Source organism: Indicator indicator, unplaced genomic scaffold, assembly GCF_027791375.1.
Source record: "Indicator indicator isolate 239-I01 unplaced genomic scaffold, UM_Iind_1.1 iindUn_scaffold_366, whole genome shotgun sequence".
NCBI classification, from domain to species: domain Eukaryota; kingdom Metazoa; phylum Chordata; class Aves; order Piciformes; family Indicatoridae; genus Indicator; species Indicator indicator.
The window spans coordinates 1-16,000 of record NW_026539392.1 but is presented as its reverse complement, the minus strand read 5'-3'; the positions used below and the strand labels follow the sequence as shown (position 1 = coordinate 16,000).

The following is a 16,000-nucleotide window of genomic DNA, read 5'->3' as shown; positions in this document are numbered from 1 at the left end:
CATTATAGAAGAACTTGTTGAATTCCATGACCACGCCCTTATAGTAGCACTAGCAATTTGTAGCTTGGTCTTATACCTCCTTGCTCTCATACTTATAGAAAAACTCTCATCAAACATAGTTGATGCACAGGAAATCGAATTAATCTGAACAATCCTCCCTGCCATCGTCCTTGTTCTACTTGCCCTCCCCTCATTACAAATCCTCTACATAATAGATGAAATCGATGAGCCAGATCTAACCCTAAAAGCCATCGGCCACCAATGATACTGAACCTATGAGTACACAGACTTCAAAGACCTTTCATTCGATTCATACATAATCCCAACAGCAGAACTCCCCCTAGGCCACTTCCGCCTCTTAGAAGTAGACCATCGAGTCACCATCCCAATAGAATCCCTCATTCGCATCATTGTCACCGCCGATGATGTCCTCCACTCCTGAGCCATCCCCACCCTAGGAGTAAAAACTGACGCTATCCCGGGACGACTTAACCAAACATCATTCATTACTGCCCGCCCAGGAATCTTCTACGGCCAATGCTCAGAGATCTGTGGCGCCAATCATAGCTTTATACCCATCGTAATCGAATCTACACCCCTCAACTTTTTCGAAGCTTGATCATCTACGCTATCATCCTAATCATTAAGAAGCTATGCACCAGCACTAGCCTTTTAAGCTAGAGAAAGTGGGATACCCCTCCTTAATGATATGCCCCAACTCAACCCTAATCCGTGATTCTTCATTATGTTCCTATCGTGATTATCCTTCTCACTGCTTATCCAACCTAAACTCCTATCATTCACCCCCACCAACCCCCCATCCAACAAAACCCCAACAACCACTAAAACCTCACCCTGAACTTGACCATGAACCTAAGCTTTTTCGACCAATTCTCAAGCCCATACCTCCTAGGAATTCCCCTAGTCCTTCTAGCCGTATTATTTCCAACCCTTCTTTTCCCCACCCCGGGAAATCGATGAGTGACTAACCGCCTAACTACTCTACAACTATGATTTATCAACTTAATCACTAAACAACTAATAACCCCACTAAATAAAAACGGCCACAAGTGAGCCATAATCCTCTCATCCCTGATAATCTTCCTACTTTCAATTAATCTGCTGGGCCTTCTACCCTATACATTCACCCCCACCACTCAGCTATCAATGAACATAGCCCTCGCCTTCCCCCTCTGACTAGCAACCCTCCTCATTGGCCTACGAAACCAACCCTCAACCTCTCTCGGCCACCTTCTCCCCGAGGGCACCCCCACCCCTCTAATTCCAGCCCTAATCCTGATCGAAACAACCAGCCTACTCATCCGCCCCTTAGCCCTAGGCGTCCGCCTAACAGCCAACTTAACAGCCGGCCACCTACTCATTCAACTTATCTCAACTGCCACCACCGCCCTCCTATCAATCGTACCCTCAGTCTCAATTCTAACCGCCACCATCCTCCTCCTATTAACTATCCTAGAGGTAGCAGTAGCTATAATCCAAGCCTACGTGTTCGTCCTTCTCCTAAGCTTATATTTACAAGAAAACATCTAATGGCCCACCAAGCTCACTCATACCATATAGTTGACCCAAGCCCATGACCCCTTTTCGGTGCAATAGCCGCCCTATTAATAACTTCAGGCCTAGCCATATGATTCCACTACAACTCCCTCCACTTACTAGTCCTAGGCCTCCTCACTACAACTTTAGTTATACTCCAATGATGACGAGATGTGGTACGAGAAGGAACATTCCAAGGCCATCACACCCCCACAGTACAGAAAGGCCTACGATATGGTATAATCTTATTTATCACATCCGAAGTATTCTTCTTCTTGGGGTTCTTCTGAGCCTTCTTCCACTCCAGCCTAGCCCCCACTCCAGAGCTGGGGGGACAATGACCACCAACTGGGATCAAACCACTAAACCCCCTTGAAGTCCCCCTACTTAACACAGCTATCCTCCTGGCCTCAGGAATCACTGTCACCTGAGCCCACCATGCCATCACAGAGGGTAACCGAAAACAAGCAACCCATGCACTTACCACAACCATCATTCTAGGGTTCTACTTTACCGCCCTCCAAGCCATAGAATATTACGAAGCACCCTTCTCCATTGCCGATGGTATTTATGGCTCCACCTTCTTCGTAGCCACAGGATTCCACGGCCTCCACGTCATCATTGGCTCCTCCTTTCTCTTAGTCTGCCTTCTTCGCCTCATCAAATTTCACTTTACATCCAACCATCACTTCGGCTTTGAAGCAGCAGCTTGATACTGACATTTCGTTGACGTTATCTGATTATTCCTCTATATAGCCATCTATTGATGAGGATCGTGCTCTTCTAGTATATTAATTACAATTGACTTCCAATCTTTAAAATCTGGCTTATAACCCAGAGAAGAGCAATCAACATAATCATACTTATACTTTCCCTCTCTGTAACCCTAAGCATCGCTCTAATCACTTTAAACTTTTGACTGGCTCAAGCCAGCCCAGACTCAGAAAAACTCTCCCCCTATGAGTGTGGCTTTGACCCACTTGGATCTGCACGACTCCCATTCTCCATTCGATTCTTCCTCAGTAGCAATCTTATTCCTATTGTTTGACCTAGAAATCGCCCTACTCCTCCCCCTACCATGAGCCACCCAACTCCAATCACCCCTAACCACTCTAATCTGAACATCCACTATCATCCTACTACTCACCATTGGGCTTATCTACGAATGAGCACAAGGCGGCCTAGAATGGGCAGAGTAACCAGAAAGTTAGTCTAAACAAGACAGTTGATTTCGACTCAACAAATCATAGACCCTCCCTATGACTTTCTTCATGTCCCTCATACACCTGAGCTTCTACTCAGTCTTCTCCTTAAACTACCTAGGACTAGCTTTCCACCGAATACACCTAATCTCTGCCCTATTATGCTTAGAGGGCATAATACTATCCATATTCATCGCCCTCTCTGCTTGATCCGCAGAAAACCACATAACATCAGCCGCCCTAATTCCACTCCTCATGTTATCATTCTCAGCCTGCGAAGCAGGCACAGGCCTAGCCGCACTCGTAGCCTCAGCACGAACCCACGGCTCCGATCATCTCCGCAACCTCAATCTCCTACAATGCTAAAAGTCATCCTCCCCACAACCATACTCCTCCCCACAGCCCTCCTATCTCACCCAAAATTCTTATGGACAAACACCACCATGCACAGCTTCCTAATCGCCCTAATCAGTCTTCAATGACTAACCCCTTCATACCTTCCCCACAAAAATCTCACCATATGAACAGGCATCGACCAAACCTCCTCCCCCCTCCTAACCTTATCCTGCTGACTACTTCCCCTCATAATCCTAGCCAGCCAAAATCACCTTCAACATGAGCCCCTGGCACGAAAACGAATTTTTATCATCACCCTTATCACTGTCCAACCGTTCATTATCCTAGCCTTCTCAGCCTCAGAGCTTATATTATTCTATATCTCCTTTGAAGCAACCTTAATCCCAACCCTAATCCTTATTACCCGATGAGGTAATCAACCAGAGCGTCTAAGCGCTGGCATTTACCTGCTCCTATATACCCTAATTAGCTCCCTCCCCCTACTAGTAACCATCCTTCACCTACATACACAAATCGGCACCTTATCCCTACCCCTGCTAAAACTCACCCACTCCACCCCCACACTCAACTCCTGAACCACACCCCTAACCAGCTTAGCCCTATTACTTGCATTTATGGTAAAGGCCCCCCTATATGGGGTTCACCTTTGACTTCCCAAAGCCCACGTAGAGGCCCCAATTGCCGGCTCCATACTCCTAGCAGCCCTCCTACTTAAGCTAGGAGGATATGGCATCATACGTGTTACCCTCTTAATAAACCATACTTCTGACCCTCTCCTATACCCCTTCCTCGCCCTCGCCCTATGAGGAGCACTAATAACCAGCTCCATCTGCCTCCGCCAAACCGATCTAAAATCTCTCATCGCCTACTCCTCAGTAAGTCACATAAGCCTAGTCATCAGCGCCAGCATAATCCAAACCCATTGATCCTTCTCCGGAGCAATAATCCTAATAATCTCTCACGGGTTAACATCCTCTATGCTATTTTGCCTAGCCAACACAAACTATGAGCGAACACATAGCCGAATCCTCATTCTAACCCGAGGCTTACAACCTCTACTACCCCTCATAGCCACATGATGATTACTAGCCAACCTAACTAACATAGCCCTCCCACCTTCCACAAACCTCATAGCAGAGCTAACTATTATAATCTCCCTATTCAACTGATCCCCACCTACCATTATTTTAACCGGCACTGCCACTCTCCTAACCGCCTCCTACACCCTATTTATACTCCTCATGACCCAACGAGGCCCACTTCCATCCCATATCACATCCATCCATAGCTCCACCACACGAGAACACACCCTCATAACCCTCCACATCCTTCCAATACTCCTTCTCATCCTAAAACCAGAACTCATCGCATAAACTATTTAAGGCAAGTATAGTTTTAACCCAAACATTAGACTGTGACTCTAAAAATAGAAGTTAAACTCTTCTTACCTGCCGAGGGGAGGTTCAACCAACAAGAACTGCTAACTCTTGCACCTGGGCTTAAACCCCCAGTCCCCTTACTTTTAAAGGATAATAGTAATCCACTGGTCTTAGGAACCACCCATCTTGGTGCAAATCCAAGTAAAAGTAGTGGAAATTACACTCCTCCTCAATACCTCTCTATTTCTCACCCTAACAATCATCTCCATACCCATCGTACTCCCCCTACTATCAAAAAATCTTCAGAATACCCCCACCTCCGCTACACATCATGTCAAAATCGCTTTCATAATAAGCCTGGTGCCCCTAACACTCTTCGCATACTCAGACATAGAAAGCATTATCTCAAACTGAGAGTGAAAATTCATCACAAACTTTAAAATCCCCCTTAGCTTCAAGATTGATCAATACTCCGCAACCTTCCTCCCCATTGCACTATTTGTAACATGATCTATCCTCCAATTTGCCATATGATACATAGCATCAGAACCCCATATTACAAAATTCTTCTCCTACCTATTAACCTTTCTAACTGCCATACTCCTTCTAATTACTGCCAACAACATATTTCTCCTATTCATTGGGTGGGAAGGCGTAGGAATCATATCCTTTCTTTTAATCGGCTGATGACAAGCACGAGCAGAAGCCAACACAGCCGCCCTCCAAGCCGTCCTCTACAACCGAATCGGAGACATCGGCTTAATCCTAAGCATAGCATGACTGGCCTCAACCACAAATACCTGAGAAATTCAACAAACACTCCACCCCCAAACTCCAACACTCCCCCTCCTAGGCCTCATCCTAGCCGCCACAGGAAAATCCGCCCAATTCGGACTTCACCCATGACTCCCCGCTGCCATGGAGGGTCCAACCCCAGTCTCCGCCCTCCTTCACTCCAGCACTATAGTAGTAGCTGGTATCTTCTTACTTATCCGCACTCACCCACTACTCACCAACAACCAAACTGCACTTACCCTATGCCTCTGCCTAGGAGCTCTGTCCACTCTATTCGCCGCCACATGTGCCCTAACACAAAACGACATCAAAAAAATTATTGCCTTCTCTACATCCAGCCAATTAGGCCTAATAATAATTACAATTGGACTCAACCTCCCCCAACTAGCCTTCCTCCATATCTCAACTCACGCTTTCTTCAAAGCCATGCTCTTCCTATGCTCCGGATCCATCATCCACAACCTTAACGGTGAACAAGACATCCGAAAAATAGGCGGCTTACAAAAAACACTCCCAATCACCACCTCCTGCTTAACCATCGGTAACCTCGCACTAATAGGAACCCCATTCCTAGCAGGATTTTATTCAAAAGACCTAATCATCGAAAACCTAAATACATCACATTTAAATACCTGAGCCCTCCTACTCACCCTTCTAGCCACATCATTTACCGCAACCTACACCCTCCGCCTAACCCTCATAGTTCAGACAGGATTCAACCGTATATCTCCCATCACCCCAATAAACGAAAACAACCCAACAATTATTAACCCCATCATCCGCCTCGCCCTAGGTAGCATCCTAGCCGGCCTCCTCATCACATCCCTCACCCCCCCCATCAAAACCCCCCCTATAACCATACCTACCTTAACTAAACTCGCAGCCATTCTAGCCACCACTCTTGGCATCATCTTAGCCCTAGAGCTCTCAAACATAACCCACACCCTCACCCAACCTAAACAAAATCCCCACTTCAACTTCTCCTCCTCACTAGGCTACTTTAACCCCCTCACCCACCGTACCAACTCCACAAACCTCTTAAACACCGGCCAAAAAATCGCCACCCACCTTGTTGACCTGTCATGATATAATAAAATCGGCCCTGAAGGCCTTGCAAACTTTCAACGCTTAATAATTAAAACCTCAACCCCCATACACAACGGCCTTATTAAAACCTACCTGGGAACATTCATCCTCTCTATCCTCACCATCCTAATAACCCACAGACACTCCTTAATGGCCCCAAACCTACGCAAATCTCACCCACTTTTAAAAATAATCAACAACTCCCTAATTGATCTACCCACCCCACCCAACATCTCATCGTGATGAAACTTTGGATCCCTTCTCGGCATCTGCTTAATTACACAAATCGCCACTGGCCTGTTACTAGCCACCCACTATACTGCAGACACAACCCTAGCCTTCTCATCCGTCGCCCACACATGTCGAAACGTCCAATATGGTTGACTAATCCGCAACCTCCATGCCAATGGCGCTTCACTCTTCTTCATCTGCATCTACCTCCACATCGGACGAGGCCTCTACTACGGATCATACTTATTTAAAGAAACCTGAAACACAGGTATTATCCTCCTCTTCACCCTCATAGCTACCGCCTTCGTAGGTTACGTTCTCCCATGAGGACAAATATCATTCTGAGGAGCAACCGTAATCACAAATCTATTCTCAGCCCTCCCATATATCGGCCAAACCATCGTTGAATGAGCTTGAGGTGGATTCTCTGTAGACAACCCCACCCTCACCCGATTCTTCGCCCTTCACTTCCTCCTTCCCTTCATGATCGCAGGCCTCGCTACAATCCACCTTACACTCCTACATGAGTCCGGTTCAAACAACCCTCTGGGCCTCGTATCTAACTGCGATAAAATTCCATTCCATCCTTACTTCTCTACAAAAGACACCTTAGGCTTTATATTTCTACTTCTCCCCTTAACAACTCTCGCCCTATTCACCCCAAACCTCCTAGGCGACCCAGAAAACTTCACACCAGCCAATCCCCTAGTCACACCACCCCACATTAAACCAGAATGGTACTTCCTATTTGCATACGCCATTCTACGCTCCATTCCTAACAAGCTAGGAGGTGTTCTAGCACTAGCCGCCTCTATCCTGATCCTCTTCCTAATCCCCCTCCTCCATACATCCAAACAACGCACTATAGCCTTCCGACCCCTCTCTCAACTCTTATTCTGAACCTTAACCGCCAACCTCCTCATTCTTACCTGAATTGGCAGCCAACCAGTTGAACACCCCTTCATCATTATTGGCCAATTGGCCTCCATCTCCTACTTCACCATCATTCTAATCCTCTACCCCCTCATTAGCGCCTTAGAAAACAAGATATTAAATTACTAAAACACTCTAATAGTTTATAAAAAACATTGGTCTTGTAAACCAAAAACTGAAGACTCGCAATTCTTCTTAGAGTTATCTAATACACACCCTCCTCGACCCCCCCTTACCCCCCCGCATAAACTATTTTATGCGTTCGCGACTAAGCCATGTACTTCTGTGCATTCATTATCATTCACAGTGCACGGATATTCAATCTAGGACATAAACTGTAATGCAATAATATCACATATCACAATATTTACACACCATTCAATTTACTTTCCCCATCCTACTTTCTGAAGAACTTCCTAGTTCATGACATGTGGACTATACACCGCCGAACTCGTGCTAAACCCTTCAATTTATCTGCTTATACATAGGAAATCTCCCCCACACGGAAGTGCTTGGTCACAAGAACTCCATGGTAACAGGCCATAAACTGCAATAACTTCTCGTAGTGCCGGTAGCTGTCGTACCAGGTTATCTATTAATCGATCACCTCACGTGAAATCAGCAACGCACCGCATATAATGCCCTACCGTGACTAGCTTCAGGCCCATACTTTCCCCCTACACCCCTAGCACAACTTGCTCTTTTGCGCCTCTGGTTCCTCGGTCAGGACCATCAACTGGCTTCTCACCTTTTATTGCACGTCACAGATACATCTGGTTGGCTATTTATCAACTTTCACCCTCTTAATCGCGTCACTTCTTTTTTCTCACTTTTGGTTCCTTTTTTTCTCTGGGCGTCTTCACCATGCCCTTCAGAGTGCGGCGGGAGAATACAATCTCTTAACGTGAGCATACACTCCATAGCGTCCTGTTTTTTGGCTCTCAAGAGTCACTGAAGCTGAGACGGTTTGCGTGTTAGGGGAATCATTTTAACACTGATGCACTTTGTTTTACACTTGGTTATGATATCTTTTATCCCTGTGTTTTTATGTTGCTATTTAATGAATGCCTGGAAGACATAATTTTCCATTTTTTTCCAATTTCTTCATTTTCTCTAATTTCCCCTAATATTACAAAACAACACTAGGCGTTTTGCCTAAAAAAATTTTTTCGATTCATCATCATTTTTTTTATTTTTTCATTCGTTCGTTTTATCGTTCGTTCACCGCTGAAGTTACCCTAATAAAAATTTCATATTCATTCGTTCATTCGTTCGTTCATCGATCGTTATTTATCCATTCATTTAACCCCAAACCCCCCTACCTATGTCACATCGTTATTTACGTTCCATAATCGTGATTTCATCGCATCATCCATTAGAAAAATTTGCCCTAACCCACCCCCAACACAAACCCCCAACCCATATCAGAGAAAAAGGACTCAAACCTTTACCTCCAACTCCCAAAGCTGGTATTCTAAGCTAAACTATTCTCTGTTATACCCCTAAACCGCCCGAATAGCCCCATGGGACAACCCTCGTACCAACTCCAACACCACAAAAAGAGTTAACAATAACCCCCACCCAGCCACCAAAAACATTCCAACGCCCCAAGAATAAAACATAGCCACACCATCAAAATCCAACCGCACAAAAAACACCCCACCCCCATTCACAGTTTCAACCCCAAACTCCCAACACTCTACCACACCACCAACAGCCAACCCAACCACTAACGCTCCAACCAAGCCTGCCCCATATCCCAACACCTGTCAATCTCCCCAAGCCTCTGGAAATGGATCCGCTGCTAAAGACACAGAATAGACAAAAACCACTAACATCCCCCCCAAATATACCATAAACAATACTAACGCTACAAAAGAAACCCCCAAATTCAACAACCACCCACACCCAGTGACTGATGCAACCACCAGACCAACCACACCATAATATGGAGATGGATTAGACGCCACCGCCAACCCCCCTAAAACAAAGCACACCCCTAAAAACAACATGAAGTAAACCATATTCATATTTCTACTCAGTTTCACCCGAGACCTGTGACTCGAAAAGCCACCGTTGTTACTCAACTATAGAAATTCTAAACACCCACCAACAGACAAATAACACAAACACAAACATAAACAAACACAAACATAAACAAACACAAACATAAACAAACACAAACATAAACAAACACAAACATAAACAAACACAAACATAAACAAACACAAACATAAACAAACACAAACATAAACAAACACAAACATAAACAAACACAAACATAAACAAACACAAACATAAACAAACACAAACATAAACAAACACAAACATAAACAAACACAAACATAAACAAACACAAACATAAACAAACACAAACATAAACAAACACAAACATAAACAAACACAAACATAAACAAACACAAACATAAACAAACACAAACATAAACAAACACAAATGTCCCCGTAGCTTACATATTCCAAAGCATGACACTGAAGATGTCAAGACGGCTGCCAACGCTCCCGGGGACAAAAGACTTAGTCCTAACCTTACCGTTAGTTTCTACTAGACTTATACATGCAAGTATCCGCGCGCCAGTGTAAATGCCCTTGGCCTCTTACCAAGACTAGAGGTGCAGGTATCAGGCACACTTATAGTAGCCCCAGACGCCTTGCTTAGCCACACCCCCACGGGTATTCAGCAGTAATTAACATTAAGCAATGAGCGTAAGCTTGACTTAGCCATAGTAGTATAGGGCTGGTAAATCTTGTGCCAGCCACCGCGGTCACACAATAGGCCCAAATTAACCGTGTGCGGCGTAAAGAGTGGTCTATTACCTATCGCCCCCGCTGAGGCCAAAATGCATCTGAGCTGTCATAAGCCCAAGACACACCCAGGCCCAATATTAATACAGCCCCAGCTGCCAGCGACTAACTGTATGCCACGAAAGCCAGGGGACAAACTGGGATTAGATACCCCACTATGCCTGGCCTTAAATCCAGATGTTTATTTCCACCAAAACATCCGCCTGGGGACTACGAGCACAAACGCTTAAAACCCTAAGGACTTGGCGGTGCCCCAAACCCACCTAGAGGAGCCTGTTCTGTAATCGATAACCCACGCTACACCCGACCCCCCCTTGTCCAAGCAGCCTATATACCGCCGTCGCCAGCTCACCTTCCCTGAAAGTACGATAGTGAGCACAATAACCCCACCCGCTAGAAAGACAGGTCAAGGTATAGCTTATGGGGGGGAAGAAATGGGCTACATTTTCTGCCTCAGATCATTAACGAAAGGGGGTTTGAAATCCACCCCCAGAAGGAGGATTTAGCAGTAAAACATGACTATAATGCCTGTTTCAAGTCGGCCCTGGAGCACGTACATACCGCCCGTCACCCTCTTCATAAGCAACATTGCCTATAAACTAATACCCCAATCAGCTGAAGATGAGGTAAGTCGTAACAAGGTAAGTGTACCGGAAGGTGCACTTAGCACATCAAGATGTAGCTAAACCAAAAGCACTCAGCTTACACCTGAAAGATACCTACCTATGATTTAGGTCATCTTGAAACCCCACCCTAGCCCAACTGCCCCATAAAAAACAAACTTTTTTCCCCTAAATCAAACCATTCTACACCCTTAGTATAGGCGATAGAAAGGGGACCCCCCCCCGGCGCAATAGAAAATGTACCGTAAGGGAAAGGTGAAATAACAATGAAACCCCAAGTATAGAATAGCAAAGATGAATCCTTGTACCTTTTGCATCATGATCCAGCAAGAACAACCAAGCAAAATGAACTTAAGCTTGCCCCCCCGAAACCCAAGCGAGCTACTTACAAGCAGCTACACACTGAGCAAACCCGTCTCTGTCGCAAAAGAGTGGGACGACTTGTTAGTAGAGGTGAAAAGCCAACCGAGCTGGGTGATAGCTGGTTGCCTGTGAAACGGATCTTAGTCCCCCCCCGACTTTCCCCACATCGAACCAACCGACTAAAACGATCACGTAGCCTACTCGGGAGTAATTTAAAGGGGGTACAGCCCCTTTAAAAAAGAATACAATCTCACCAAGCGGATAATCATCGCTGACGCCCCGGACTGTTGGCCTTTAAGCAGCCACCAATAAAGAGTGCGTCAAAGCTCGAGCCTTAAAAATCTCCAGGTAATGTGAATCCCTCCCCCCCTCTAACAGGCCAATCTATAAAAATAGAAGAATTAATGCTGAAATGAGTAACCTGGGTACCCCCTCCGCAAGCGCAAACTTACATAATCACATTATTAACCAGAATAACAGATACCCCAACCTAACAAGACACCATATCTCTAACCTCTGTTAACCCGACACAGGGGCGCTTAATTGTGAAAGATTTAAATCTGTGGAAGGAACTCGGCAAACCCCTGGGGCCCGACTGTTTACCAAAAACATAGCCTTTAGCCCACCAAGTATTGAAGGTGATGCCTGCCCAGTGACACCTTGTTTAACGGCCGCGGTATCCTAACCGTGCAAAGGTAGCGCAATCAATTGTCCCATAAATCGAGACTTGTATGAATGGCTAAACGAGGTCCCAACTGTCTCCCACAGATGATCGGTGAAATTGATCTTCCCGTGCAAAAGCGGGGATAAGAACATAAGACGAGAAGACCCTGTGGAACTTCAAAATCGACGACCATACACACCCAACCTCCAAACCCACTAGGCCTTACCTTTTCTCCACATTGGTCTGCATTTTTCGGCTGGGGCGGCCCTGGAGAAAAGCAAATCCTCCAGAAATAAGACCTCACCTCTTAACCAAGAGCAACCCCTCAACGTACTAATAGTTCTAAGACCCAGTACAACTGATTAATGAACCAAGCTACCCCAGGGATAACAGCGCAATCCCCTCCAAGAGCCCATATCGACAAGGGGGTTTACGACCTCGATGTTGGATCAGGACATCCTAATGGTGCAACCGCTATTAAGGGTTCGTTTGTTCAACGATTAATAGTCCTACGTGATCTGAGTTCAGACCGGAGCAATCCAGGTCGGTTTCTATCTATGATAGGTTCTCCCCAGTACGAAAGGACCGGGAAAACAAGGCCCATACCACAAGTACGCCTTCCCCTTAAGTAAGGAATACAACTAAATTACCTTAAAGGGCTCCACACCACCCATCCTAAAAAAGGACAGCTAGCGTGGCAGAGCCCGGCAAATGCAAAAGGCTTAAACCCTTTACTCAGAGGTTCAAATCCTCTCCCTAGCTTTTCTTTCCCCACCTGTGACTACCCCCCTCACCCTAGCCAACCTACCAATAGCCCTTTCCTACGCCATTCCCATTTTAATTGCAGTGGCATTCCTAACACTAGTGGAACGAAAAGTCTTAAGTTATATGCAAGCCCGCAAGGGTCCCAACATCGTCGGACCATGCGGACTCCTACAACCCTTAGCAGACGGGGTAAAACTATTTATTAAAGAACCCATTCGCCCATCAACCTCATCCCCCCTACTTTTCCTCTTAACTCCAACCCTAGCCCTCCTTCTAGCTCTAACTATTTGAATCCCCCTTCCCCTCCCATTTTCACTTACTGACCTCAACCTAGGCCTACTATTTCTCCTTGCCATATCAAGCCTTGCCGTATACTCCATCTTATGATCAGGGTGAGCTTCAAATTCTAAATATGCCTTAATCGGAGCCCTCCGAGCAGTAGCACAAACCATCTCCTACGAAGTAACATTAGCCATCATCCTCTTAGCTATAATCATACTAAGCGGAAACTACACTTTAGGTACACTTGCCACCACCCAAGAACCCCTCTACCTTATCTTCTCTTCTTGACCCCTAGCCATAATATGATATATCTCAACCCTTGCCGAAACAAACCGCGCTCCATTTGACCTCACAGAGGGGGAATCGGAACTAGTATCCGGCTTTAATGTAGAATATGCTGCAGGACCATTCGCCCTTTTCTTCCTAGCCGAGTACGCCAACATTATATTAATAAACACCCTAACCACCATCTTATTCCTCAATCCAAGCACACTCAACCCCTCACCAGAATTATTTCCCATCATCCTGGCCTCTAAAACCCTCCTCCTCTCCTCCGGATTCCTGTGAATTCGCGCCTCATATCCACGATTTCGTTATGATCAACTCATGCACCTCTTATGAAAAAACTTCCTACCACTAACACTAGCTCTCTGCCTATGACACACAAGCATACCCATTTCTTATGCAGGCCTCCCCCCCGCCTAGGGACACCCTCAACCCAAGGAAATGTGCCCGAACCCAAAGGATCACTATGATAAAGTGAATATGGAGGTACACCAACCCTCTCATTTCCTATTTTTTCCTTTCCATTAGAAAAGTAGGAGTCGAACCTACACAGAAGAGATCAAAGCCCTTCATACTCCCCTTATATTATTTTCTAGTAGGGTCAGCTAACAAAGCTATCGGGCCCATACCCCGAAAATGATGGTTCAATCCCCTCCTCTACTAATGAACCCCAACGCAAAGCTAATTACACTACTAAGCCTAATCTTGGGAACCACCATCACAACCTCAAGCAACCACTGGGTGATAATTTGGGCTGGTTTAGAAATCAATACACTTGCCATCATCCCAATAATCTCAAAATCCCACCACCCACGAGCCATTGAAGCTGCAATTAAATATTTCCTAACCCAAGCAGCTGCCTCCGCCATCGTCCTATTCTCAAGCACAATCAACGCCTGAACCACAGGACAGTGAGATATTTCTCAACTAACCAACACAACATCCTGCTTATTATTAACAGCAGCAATCGCCATAAAACTCGGACTAGCTCCATTCCACTTCTGATTTCCAGAAGTTCTCCAAGGGTCACCACTAATAACAGCCCTCCTGTTATCAACAATTATGAAACTTCCCCCAATCACCATCCTCCTTCTCACATCCAACTCTCTTAACCCCCACCTCCTAACCTTAATGGCCATCACCTCAACCGCCCTTGGTGGTTGAATGGGTCTTAACCAAACGCAAGTACGAAAAATTTTGGCTTTTTCCTCTATCTCCCACTTAGGATGAATAACTATTATCCTTATTTACACCCCCAAACTAACCCTTTTAACCTTCCTCTTATATGTCCTTTTAACCACCACCATCTTCCTCTCCCTTAACACATCTAACATTATAAACCTACCAACATTAATAAATTCCTGAACAAAAACCCCACTACTCAACTCAACCCTTATACTTACCCTCCTATCTCTAGCTGGCCTCCCACCTCTTACTGGATTCCTCCCCAAATGACTTATTATCCAAGAGCTCACAAAACAAGAAATAACTGCAGCAGCCCTAACCATCGCCCTCCTGTCACTACTGAGCCTATTCTTCTACCTTCGCCTCACCTATTACTCGACTATTACACTCCCACCCAACCCTATAAACCACACAAAGCACTGATATGTCTACAAACCAACAATTACCTTAATCCCAACCTTATCCTCCCTATCAGTTCTACTCCTCCCACTTTCCCCCACAATTTTAATCTCCATTTAGAAACTTAGGATAACCAAAAACCGAAGGCCTTCAAAGCCTTAAATAAGAGCTAAACCCTCTTAGTTTCTGCTAAGACCCGCAGGACACTACCCTGCATCCTCTGAATGCAACTCAGCCACTTTAATTAAGCTAGGGCCTTAAACTCAATACCCCTAGACAGGCGGGCTTCGATCCCACAAAATTCTAGTTAACAGCTAGACGCCTAAACCCAATGAGCTTCTGTCCAACCCAAACCCCGGTGCACCTTCAGTGCACATCAATGAGCTTGCAACTCAATATGAACTTCACCACGGAGTTGGTAAGAAGAGGAATTAAACCTCTGTAAAAAGGACTACAGCCTAACGCCTAGACACTCAGCCATCTTACCCGTGACCTTCATTTACCGATGATTATTCTCCACCAACCACAAAGACATTGGCACCCTATACCTCATCTTTGGTGCTTGAGCTGGCATAATTGGTACAGCCCTGAGCCTACTTATCCGCGCAGAGCTAAGCCAACCTGGCACCCTACTCGGAGACGACCAAATCTACAACGTCATCGTTACTGCTCATGCATTCGTAATAATCTTCTTTATAGTTATACCAATCATAATTGGGGGATTTGGAAACTGACTAGTCCCCCTCATAATCGGTGCCCCCGACATAGCATTCCCACGTATAAATAATATAAGCTTCTGGCTCCTCCCTCCATCATTCCTCCTCCTCCTAGCCTCCTCCACCGTCGAAGCAGGCGCCGGAACTGGATGAACCGTCTATCCCCCCCTCGCCGGCAATCTAGCCCATGCAGGTCCCTCAGTAGACCTAGCCATCTTCTCTCTCCATCTAGCAGGTATCTCATCCATCCTAGGGGCAATCAACTTTATTACAACAGCTATCAACATAAAACCACCAGCCATCTCCCAATACCAAACCCCACTATTTGTATGGTCCGTTCTCATCACTGCCGTAC

At 45.6% G+C, this 16,000-nt stretch overlaps 3 pseudogenes; all 3 read left to right on the top strand.

Moving 5' to 3' along the window:
• Positions 1-6: 6 nt before the first annotated feature.
• LOC128980598 (cytochrome c oxidase subunit 3-like) lies at positions 7-4,510 on the top strand (annotated as a pseudogene).
• Positions 4,511-5,282: 772 nt separating this feature from the next.
• LOC128980596 (cytochrome b-like) lies at positions 5,283-7,734 on the top strand (annotated as a pseudogene).
• A 5,030-nt stretch (positions 7,735-12,764) lies between these two features.
• On the top strand, positions 12,765-15,116 carry LOC128980597 (NADH-ubiquinone oxidoreductase chain 2-like; annotated as a pseudogene).
• The last annotated feature ends 884 nt before the right edge of the window (positions 15,117-16,000 follow it).